Consider the following 10,802-nt stretch of genomic DNA (forward strand, 5'->3'; position numbering starts at 1 on the left):
AGCTAACCAAACAAGGCAGAGATTGGAGAAAATAAATATTACCCTGACTACTGAGATCAAAAGCAACGCTTATAGATGCTAAATGATTTGCCTGAGTTGATATAAGCAGTCCGTAGAAGAGCAGAGGTGGGAAGTGAACCCAGAGCCTCTCGCCTGGTGAAGTGTCCTCTGAAATACTATGTGATCAAGAAAATGGCAATTTCGTAAAAAACCAGCTGTTGCCTGTGCACTCTGATATCTTTAAAAAGTGACATAATTAAAAAATATATGTTTATTTTTCTGATAATATTTTCCTCATGTCAGAACTGTTTTTTTCCCCCGCTTTCATTGTTATTTGATGTTGTTACTGTATTTAAGAGCTAATCTATTAGCTATTTTTGATAGCAGAATATATTGAGATTCGTGAGTCTAAATGTTCCAGAATTCCTGTGCTCAGAAACATTTGCTAGTTAATTACTTCCTCTGATTTTGAACTAAAAAGTATTGGAATATGTTGGCATTTGTCATAAGACAAGTCATCTTTTGGTGGAGGATGAAGAGCAATGTACTTTGTACCATTTTTTAAAGATTGTCCCTTTCTTCATCATCATATCTTACTTAGTTAAAAGTAGGAATGATTTTCATTGCATTGGAATATTGTCTTGCAATACACTTGTGTTGTTAGCAGAAAGACTCAGTTCTTAATTACATGCAAGACCCATTTTTTCCTGATACACTCTGGCACTATGAATATTACCCCTTAATTAACTATTTAATTCCTCTAAATTAAAGAAAGATCATTTAGAATATTACCATGAGCACATTTTGGTCATTAACACCAGCTTTATTCTCTGTGTCAAAAAAGAAAAAAAAGAAATTATTCTTTCCTTGAGTTGAGGTGTAAGGTTTTATCTTCTTGGATGAGCAGAGGAGAGCTTGGTTTCTCACACTTAATTCTGCATTTCTAAAAGCTACTTGAAACAGGAACATCCTGGATTCATTTTTTTTCCCCTGTTGTCACAGTCCCAAAGGCTGCTCCATTTAAGAGAAGGAAGTTAAGTCACTGCCCCCTGACAGACCCTCCTATCAGCTCTTCATGCTGGTTGGTTTGGTGGGAAAACACCTAAAGTCAACACAGCAAGATACTGGAAATGCCATTCAGGTGGTCAGGGGATATGCAGTGGGTCGGGTGGAAGCACATGAAAGAGCTGAGCAGAAACACAGTGAGGAACCATTCAAGGGAACCATTTAATGACTGTGTAACCCTGTTTCTCTTTGGGCCACCAGGATTTCCCTGAAGCATTTGCCCACTGCCCAGTAGTGAACACATCTGTTATTGGCAGATGCAGAGATTTTTCTGTTGACTCATACTGGGCTCAGGCATGAAAACCCAGCCTTGAGGTCGAGGGTAATTACTGCTGCATAGCACAGGCATGTGGGGCTGATTAGTTCCAGGCTAGATAGGGAGAGGGTGTTGATGGTTCCCAGGTAGAAATGAAAACAGGACAGATGGTTTGTTCCTGGCAAGTGGGTGTTTAGGCTGAGGCTCATTCCAGATGAGGATTTGGGTACCCAAAGAAGAACAGAAGTAAAATTAGGTCCTGCAGGCCAAAACTGTAATGGGAATCATCTGCTGCCTAACCCTGAGAGTGTCTGGGTTCAATATCTGTTTAAATATCTGCAGCAACCCTTCTATGTGCCCAGGGCTACCCTGCCTGATTGGGATCCAGGGACTTCACTTGAAACTATATTGAGAGCCACACAAAACCTCTCCTGATGTGTGCAGGTGGCTGTTTCAGCTACCTGAGAAGAGGCAAAGGCCATTTTGGTTACTTCCAAGGAGAAGGTTTTCTGAGGACTGCAGTTCTGAGCTAACTATGTTCTGCCTCCCTCCTACTGCTGCACCTGAGGCTGTTCTGGGTCTGATCTTCAGTCCGGGAGTGAGGAGCAACTGTCTGTGATGGTGGCAGGTGATTGAAGAAGGACCAGGGGCTGTAGTTATGAATGCTGTTCCTGTCACAAAGAATTGGGAATTTTTTAGTGATAAGAGGGATGCACTTTGAGTTTCTTGGTGATGCTAAGTTCCAGGCTGCGGCTCTACCTGTGCATTAATGAAACACTAGCAAAGTTGAAACTCTCACCCCAGAAGAGCTAGTTAACCAGGGGTTTTTTTGTTATCTTCTTTTTTTTTTTTGTCTTCTTTTTGGTTCATAGAGCTATCCTTTTATGCTTTTCCATTACACAGTTTTATGCCACTACTGTGGATGAATTAATTTTCTGAGAATGGCTGTGGCTGTCCTTTACTGATGGGGGAGGAGGGCAGGAGGAAAGACTTCAGTGCTCCTTTAATTACTGATCTCATTAATTACCCTCCAAACCAAGTGGGTTTTTGCTCAGGGCTTTTTCCACAAGCCAGAATGTCTTTCTGGAACTAGTTAACACCTGAAAGGGTAATTGCTTCCTGATTCTGTGCTTAAGTATTTCCAAAGCCCAACAGCATCTCATCCAACTTCATCACACACCTTCTCCCTCTAAAATATTGGGCTTATCCCATTAGAAAAGTTCCTTATTTAGCCCCACCTTAAGACACCTGCCTGATAATAATCCAGGCATAGCCTGTAGCTGGGATTGTTTGTCCTCTGCATGCCCAATATGGTCAGGATCAGAATTTCCATCCTTTTGTTTATATTTCGAAATAAATGGGACTCACAAAAATCCACATAGGCAGACTCCAAATGGACAGTGCAGTGCATGAGCACCCTCTCAGCAAACACTCACCCCGGAGCTCCTCCAGCTGAAGTTGCTGAGCGCTGTGTCTTGGCCCACAGGATACGTTGGTATGGTGCCAGATCAGCAATCAAAAAAAAACCAAAACCAAACCCAACCCAACCACCAGAAATCCTCTTTCATCTGCTGGTCCCTGAGCAAATGTGGTTCTGGCAAGGAAGAAGGACAAAAATGATCCCCTTTGTGGGTGCACTACACCAGCTCGGTGCTGCTGCCGCCTTGTTGTTGCTCTATAGGCACTTTATGAGTGATGTGACAGCTTCCCTGACTGAAGTAATTCCAAGTACTGTAACATGAAGTGTCAAGGCAGACAGTAGAAAACATTTCAATCCTTTTCGTTAGAACAAAGCACTATTCTCTTGACGGCTTTCAAATGCATATTGTTTAGCTATTATGTGCTAACCTTGACTGTTATATTCCAAGCACAATAGCAGTGGGAGCTTTCTGCTTTTTTTGTTCATTTGTGATCATGGTTGAGAGGATTCCTCTTTTTTTGCAGGGTCAGTAAAATATTCAGTTATAAAGAAAAAAAAAGTAAAAAAGAATATTTATGTTGCAGTCAGAGTGAGAAGGAAGCCTGAGGTCTCCTCCTGTGTCTCAGTTTTTAGGTGGGTCAGATGGTTCCCAGTACGGGTTTTTACCACAGTGTGACTTGTACTGCTCTTGACAGAAATCAAAGACTGCAAGTGAATCCTGCCTAGACTGCTCGTATGACTAGTAACAAGCTGATACTGAAGTGACTGCAGCGTTAGCTAGTGAAAGCCTCAGGCAATGTACAGCAGGTAAACGGTTAATTAAAATGATTCTTCAAGGATACCTTTAAGGGAACATGGAGCCTTTCCAAATCTCCGCAGGGAGTTATTGATGGAAATTGCTGCTCCACTTTTTCGCTCAGGGATACACACAGGCTGGGTTACCTTAACAGTTTCTGACATTTCGTCTGTCTGACCATGAGGTTGCTGAGATGGGAAGATTAAACTGCTCCTGAAAGAATGAGATGTGACACAGGTGAAAGCCAAAGATAAAGATACAGAAACGTGTAAGCAACACATGAAAACTCCTGATAAAGCCTGAGCTCCCTTCTAAGACCAGGTGGGTCATGAATGCTGGAGGACAGAAGTTCTCCTTGTTCTCTCAAAGGGCTTTGTAATCTCTGCTCGCCTGAAGGCCTAACTGATTTTTTTTCCCCCATTCTCCTGAGTTAACCTTTTCCAGTTTCCACAATCTCATCTATTCCTCCTACTTTCTTTTCCTCATCTCATTCTTCATTTTCGAACAACCTCATTTTGTTCCACCTACTAAACTCTTTCTCAAAGTAATGCATTTCCCATCCAAATCTTTCTTCCTGACCTCTTCATCTCACCTAGCTTTTCACTTGCACCAGCTTCCACTGTCATTTTTTCCTACTCCAAACTTGAAGAACTTTAAGATTAGCCTCTCCTAATGACATCCCTTCCCCTCCAGTGGATTCAGCTCTTCCCTTTCCGCTGTTTGATTTTTCCTCCTTCCTCAGTGCCAATGCCTGACAGAGAAGTCACTGATTATATGTCTTCATTGTAATTAAACTGGGCCAGAGCCCATTTGCTGGCACAAAGAGCAAGTGGCATAGTCTGGCTCACATCCATACAGCTAAACTCTCTTCCTCCCATAACAGGATGGCTTTATCGTTTCTGCCTATTGGGAACAGCCCTTGGCAAGTGCTGCTCTCTGAACCCTGCCCAGACACAGTCTCTGAAAGTACTCCCTAGGACAAGCCAAAACTGTGCCAGGGAGCGTGCTAATAATTAAACATTATAGACTGTGCTACAGGCCTCAGTAAGGCTTAATTTACTAGTAAAAATGCACCTGAGAGAATAGGAAAGACAATGTCCTTGCTCTCAGCTCAGGTGTTGACTCAAACTGTGGTCAGTTTGGCCCCTGTGAGGACAGAAGTCTCTGAAGGCTGAACAGGAGCCTCTGGAAGTAGTTATCTTCCAAACATAAACTTGGCTAAACATGGGCAGGGTTTTTTAATCTAGTAGGGGTGTGGGAAGCATGTCCTTGATTAAAGTCCTGTCCTCCAGCCACCACTGCCAAGTTCCTGCCCCCAAATATAATCTTCCAAGCAAGGATTTCCTCAGGACTTTTTTCAAATATGAGTGAAAAAACATAGTTTTTCCTGCCTCCCCCCTGAGGTGAGGATAGAAAAATTCAGCTAAAGGGAACACCCACATAGTAAGTTTTAGCTCCTTTAGTTAACATTTAGCAAAATCTGTAGCATCTGAGAGCAGGATCTTACTACATGTAGGTAGTGTAAAGCATTTTAGTAGTAAGTAATAACACCTTTATCTGCCACAGGTGAGTGTGGGTATACATGCAGGCTGTGAGGGTGGTGCTGGCATAACTGCTTTGACAAATCACATTTGCCTGAGACCAAACACATGCTGCATCAAAAGGAAGGTCCTAAGCTTTTGGGATGGGTTTTGGAATAATATTCTGAACAGGGTTAGCTGAAATTGTGCCAAGGCAGAGGTAGCGTTGATCCACTGGCTACAGACCTGGGACTTTGCTCTGACCCGGGGTAAATGCAATGTGGAAATCCTCCATAACTGAACTTTAAATTCACTCCTCGTGTTTTTATACCCTGAAAGCATTTGAGATAAATAGCGTATATCCATCCAGGTGTGTTACACACCTGGTGCCTGTATATATGTGCGTGTATTTATACGTAGCCAAAGTCTAACACCACTACATATGGAAATGGTTAAATTAGAGAGGTAGGTCATGGCTGTTTCCATGGCTTTGAAAGTGTTATATACAGCCACTAGTAAAATCAATAAATAATTGTGTTACTTAATTCTAATGTTATTTCTGAAATTACTGTGTATATTTTCTGAAGATTTTGCTTGTCTTTTAAGCCTGAAATAATAGTCAACCACTGTCTGTAATCAACTTGTTTACTTTTTTTCAAATACATATAATTGTAGATTGGATCACTGGTTCCCTGCACTAACAATGAAGAAAAGTCTTGAAAGCAGCTTTTCAGTCAGCGAGTGTTACCTGGAATTTGTCTTGGACTACAATTTCAGATTTGGCTCTGCAGACAGTAATATGTTCATTGTCTTGTGTTTCATGTAACCACTTCCTTGTGTACAGCATGAGTGAGGATGACTGAAACACAGGGATGGCCAAAGTGTTCTGTAATGCTGCTTTGTCCTGGATGCTCCTTGTTTCCTTTTCCCAGGCTGCCACCCTGGGAGTTTGTCCTCTCTCGGTGCAATGATAGCTGTGTGGGAGGTTGGAGTTGGGTTCCTCAGCCCCATGTCTGGTTGTGTGGTCTGAGTCAGAGCAGTTACCTTCTGCAATACAGCCCACATGCCAGGCTTCACACCTGACCTTGGGCTGGAGGTGATCCTTGCTCATCCTATCTAGTATAAGGATTCTTGCTTCCCAGAAGGCCCCTTTTTATTTCCCCCCAAACAAAATCCTACTGTCTTTGTGTGAAACTGAAACAGATGTTTGCATTACATGTGCATTAGCACACAGTATGTCAGTCCAAGGCAATGGAAATGCTCTGATGGGCCTGTCTTGTGTTAAAGGGGTAAGTAACAGTGCCTTTGTGCACTGTGTCGGAACTGACAGGACTCCCTTGCTGGGCAGATTGGCAGCAGAAGACTATTAACGCACAGATAAAGGAAGCCCGTTATCTCCTGGTTTTGTTCAAGTAATTGGCAAACTTCCCTTCAGCTCCAGCGGAGATGGGAGTTGAGCTGAGATATTTGCCTTTTTATGGACAGATTTTTCTTTTCAACTCAGAGATATATATTTTTGGAGGGTAAAGCCAGTGACTATCAAGACGGAAGATGACAGTGAAAGCAGCAATTGCGTCGGCAGATCTGAGTGCTGTGGCACCCACACATAAATGCTTGAACAGGCGAGAAGAGGTTTGCCGGCTGGGACCCTAACTGGAGACAAATGGGGCAGAGCAACTGAAGGCAAGGGCAGGCCACTGGAACAGAGGTGAGGTGTGGGAAAGGCAGGCAGACCATGGAATTCAGCAGGGTGTAGAGGGCACCCAAATCTCAGACCTTTGATCTTATCTCGGTGTGTCAGTTAGGTGGCTCAGCAGGCTCATGGCAGAATGGTTATCAAAACGCTGCCAGAGTCTCTGAAAGGGGGAGAAAATGGAAGCTAAAACACAGAGTCTATAATTAAAAACATTCAAACTGGCATCTAAGACTTGTTCAAATAGATCTAATGCCTTCTGCTGGTTTGTCATCCTTCACACCTTTCCAAGTTGCCCATGCAAGCACTGCAAGGCTGCAATTTGCTTCTGAGAGACACATTGTGTTTTCTGCAAACAGAGAGTTTCTCTGGGCTTTTCAACTTTGAAGTTTTTGGCAGAATCTATCCCATTTTCTTTCTCCTCCTGTGCTGTGTGGGCGGAAGCCCTGTGGAGAGGGGAGCAAGGTAAACAGAGCTGAGCAGAAAAGGTTCAGTGAGACTTTCCACTGGGGAAATGGAGGCCCTGTGCTGGGAGCCAAGTGTCCTCAGCTGGACCCCATTTCAGCTCATTCTCCTCTCCTGCACTCAGGAAGGATTTAAACCTTTCCAATACAAGCTGGGGGTAATAGCTGGGAGAGGTCTTGTATTTCAATAAATTTTGGCTCATACTAAACTTTCCACTTCACAAGGAAAGTGCACTGTTAGCCTGATTTAAGCACTCACCTTTTGCTGGGGTGTTATGAACAATTCCATAACACAGAGCTTTTCAAGCAATATATGCTCAGTGTATGCCGGCCTTATTGCACAGCAGATGTGTGTGGCCATGGGCCGTCCAGCTGATGAAAAAACTGTGGTGACAACAGTGACTCTGTATTTCTCTCCTTCGTTCTCTTCCTCACAGGTTCGCCCAGGTAGGAAACACTGCCAATGACGGTGGGGGAGTTCATGTTGCTCTTCTGTGAACTAGAGTTTCTTTCTGACTGTGTTCTTCCATTTCAGTGAGGTAAATCAGCTCATGAGGGACAATGCAGTTGACTGTGGGGGAAGAGTATGCTTGGGAAGCTCACTCAGCTCCCCACGTCTTAAGTGACTATGGTGACTGCAACACCTCTGTCCCACACTCAAACAGGGCAAGTAAAAAGAAGCTGCAGCATTTTCTGGCTTTATTTCAGCAGTTCAATATTGTACTTAACCTCTTAACCTCTCTAGCTTCCTTGTGTGAGCTTTCCTTGTGTGGGTGCTGGGGAACCTGCTTTCTGCTGTGCTCTGCTGAAAGGCTGCAGCAGGTACCTTTTGGCTGTGCTTTTTACCTCTACTTGAGGCAGCTGCTATTCCCACAGGAGGAAGCCTGGCACGCTGGGCACTCAGTGCCTGTCATTGCTGGTCATCCTGGGGTACCGAAGGCTCAGTCCCTTCTCAGTGCAAAGGCTTGTTGAGCCAGGGCCTGTGAGGTCTCAGAAGTAACTTGTGAACAGCTCCACTTAAGGGATAGGTCTGTTGTGTAGGAAGGGCCTTAGCTCCAGTGTATACAGACCTTGTATACCCTCAGCCAGCCAGCCCCATCCAATCAAGTGGAATTCCCCTTTGATTTTTAATTAACTGTCTTCCAAATTTGGTGTTTCCTTTTTTAGAGGACGTGAAGAAGGTACAAACCTAATTTTTCTGAAGCTGTATCTCTGTCAAGACTCAGAAGCAGAATGCTACACATTGATTCTGAAAAGATACCTGAACTCTCTGAAGGGAGATTGCTGAATTTCCCTCCTTTGTTATAGATCCTTGTTCTTGACAGGAACACGGAAAGCATGTCCCAGCACACCAAAAGGATCTTCAAGCATGTACCTGTCATGAAAACCAGTGTAGTCTGAGGAATGGGAGTGATGGAAATGATAGGGATAACTCTGATAATATGTTCCTAGTGTTGCTGAAAGGAGGAAATTTGCTACACTGAAGTGACAAAACAGCTCATTGTCCAAGGAACAAGAAACACCTTGTCCCTAAGGGAGGACAAGCTGGGAGATAAGGGTGACCTCAGCCTGGGCAGTGATGGGGTGCAGTCCTGCACGGTATGAACATGGTGGGCAGAGCCTGATGGCTCCATGAACGTTCCCAGACCAGACAAGAGGTGCACCAGATCCATACACAGAGCATAGTCAGTAGGAAATGGATCCAAGTCCAGAGCCAGAGCTGGACACATGGATCCTAAGTTCATCCAAAGAAGGACTGGAGACATGCAGAGGGGTAGTATTATGCCTATACAAGCCAATAATTTGCTCCTGCTTATTTTCTAATCATGATGTCCTGTGATTTTGATCTCTCCAGGGGACTCCTGAATCTCACTTCGTGTCATATGACAGGAAAAAAAGGTGAACTGAGGAGAACAGCGTGGTGTGTTCCCTAAAATTCACTTCCAAAAAAACCAAAAATAAAAATTAGAACTTTTAAAATGGAATTTGATATGGCTTTTTAAATATCTCTCTCTCCTAATTTAAAATAACCAATAACCTTACTAGAATTAGTAGGTTATGGATTTGGTTCAGTGCAGTACACAGGTCTTTGGGACAAAAGGCTGCACAATCTTGGTTTGATGAATGGTATTATTAGAACAAATTTGCTATCCAGGCAGAGATGATCTGTTTCATGTGTTATCCAATATTTATAAGATAAAAGTTGATATTTTTGTTACCACATGTATTTTCCTAAAACCTCACATGTATCCAGCAATAACAGACCAACTTGTGTTGAACTGTCTGTAGGACTGAAGCATGTGCATTTGTTTTATTCTAGTGTCCCCTTTATGATCTGTTTTCTTATTTTTTTTGCCTGGTGCTCAGGGGAACAGCATGCACCATGTGTAATTTGCAGATGATATTGGATACAGTAGGATCAGAAGTAAAAATCAACTATTCACAAAGCTCAGCACATTGCCATTGTCACTGGTAGCAGTCCTCTTTTTGCAAAACACTTAAAAGGTCAGCTTTGCAAGAGAAAAGCATAGTTATTACTGTTTGTTCTTGTGCTGTTATCTCTGTTCCACACCACTAATCATGTTTGATTTATCAGTTGAATTTTCCATTATTAATGGAGAATAAAATTCAAGGCTTAATTTCAGAAGAACAAACCCTTTGCTCTTAGCACAGCCATTAGATTGTCCCTCTAATTGTCTTGTTCACCTTTCCCCTTTGCATGGTAAATAATTTCTTCTAGTCTGGCACTTTCCTCATAAATATTTGAATTTTTTTTTTTAAATGGACAAAATTACCTAAAAAAGGACTTAGTGTCATCTCTCTAGCTTGTGTGAGAGCAAGGAGAATGTCTGCCTCCTGAAGCCGGCACCTGAGAGGGATGGAGTCCCCTTGGTGAAGAGCAAGTAATGAAGTTGCGCTGCAAAGCAAAAATCATCTGAGAGCAGAAAGTAGGGCAGTCTTTTGCATATAAAGTTGTGAGCCTCCAAGGAGAGCCTGTGAGTTAATTATTGTTAGGTTTTCAGTCTCTGGGGCCTCTTGACCGTGTCTTCCTTGCCTTCCTCCTTGACCCACAAGGGCCTGCCCGTGTGAAATTCTTTGTCCTGCAAGGTCCCTCAGCTTTTCAGCTACAGCTTTTCACCTACCTGTCCTCAGCTTTGCAGTGGTATGAATAGGCTTGGGACACAGCTTCCATTAAATTAACTCGCTTACACCCAGCTTCTTTGACTCTTCCATTAGAAGGCAGTGCAGACATCCCCTGAAGATGGGGCAGAGAGCTCTGGAAGACATCCTTGGAAACATCAGCCTAAAAAACAGACCAGATTTTTAGAATAAGAGTGAAAAAAAGAGAGATTTAAGTGATCAGCTCCTCTGCAGTGCTATGCAGATTCCCTGTCTGCTTAAGAGTTTCAGGTGTGTGAAATCAGGGCGTTTAACCAGATGCCAAAGACTGACTAGTGACTTCAGGTGTCTTAATGCTGCAGTGCCTAAAAATGTTGTAGAGGGGGAATAAGAGATTAGATACAGTATATGGAAACCAGACAGCTTTGACATATCTTGAGGCACCTGACATGGGAGCAGCCAAACCCT

The sequence above is a fragment of the Lepidothrix coronata genome, unplaced genomic scaffold, assembly GCF_001604755.1.
Source record: "Lepidothrix coronata isolate B3197 unplaced genomic scaffold, Lepidothrix_coronata-1.0 Scaffold19, whole genome shotgun sequence".
Taxonomy (NCBI): domain Eukaryota; kingdom Metazoa; phylum Chordata; class Aves; order Passeriformes; family Pipridae; genus Lepidothrix; species Lepidothrix coronata.